Raw genomic sequence first — 777 nt, forward strand, 5'->3', positions numbered from 1 at the left:
TGAGGCTTAATGTTTTTAATGGTAAATATAACACACCATGTTTACAGTGGTGAATTTATAACACACACATATTTGGTTGATATATAAAGACTAATATTGATAACTTTGTATTTTATCACTTTCTGTAATCCACACTCAACATTATTTTTTATAATACTCTTGATCCAGAATTAGAGTCATTATAAATAAAGTGAGGGACTTATGGCAGTAGAGAATTTCCTTTCCTTCAAACTGCTCTATACCTGCCATCCTATCCTTAGCTCCTTTCCTTGCTCTATAAAAGAGAAAAACACAAAAGCCCTCCTAAGGATACTTGTCAATGATTAAAATTCTACCACCAGAAGCCTATATTCCTTTGGTATAACGTGTTATCTCTTAATGGTATATAGATTACTCTGGAGAGAAGTTGCAGGTTTGACCTTATCATCTTAGCCTTTATATTGATAGGGGAAGAATGCAAAGACCAAGAAAATGAAAAATAAATTCATACAGTAGTATTGGTGATATATAAGGCTGTAATAGGCAATTTGAAATATCAAGGAAAACCTTTTCCTACTGAACGTTGTAGACAGGATTGACACTAAGACTATTTTTTTGCCTCTTGCCTACGACTAGTGATAAAAATGATATATAATCATAAAAAGAACTTGGAATAACACCTGGTACTATTAAACTTTGTTGAATTTTTTTACTGACTTGAGTTATATGAATTAAAGTCTAATTGTTTAAATATCCATTATCAGAATGCATTTCACAGTAAGGTTTTAGAATCAGAAA

Source organism: Pteropus vampyrus, unplaced genomic scaffold (assembly GCF_000151845.1).
Source record: "Pteropus vampyrus isolate Shadow unplaced genomic scaffold, Pvam_2.0 Scaffold2, whole genome shotgun sequence".
In the NCBI taxonomy this organism is placed as follows: Eukaryota; Metazoa; Chordata; class Mammalia; order Chiroptera; family Pteropodidae; genus Pteropus; species Pteropus vampyrus.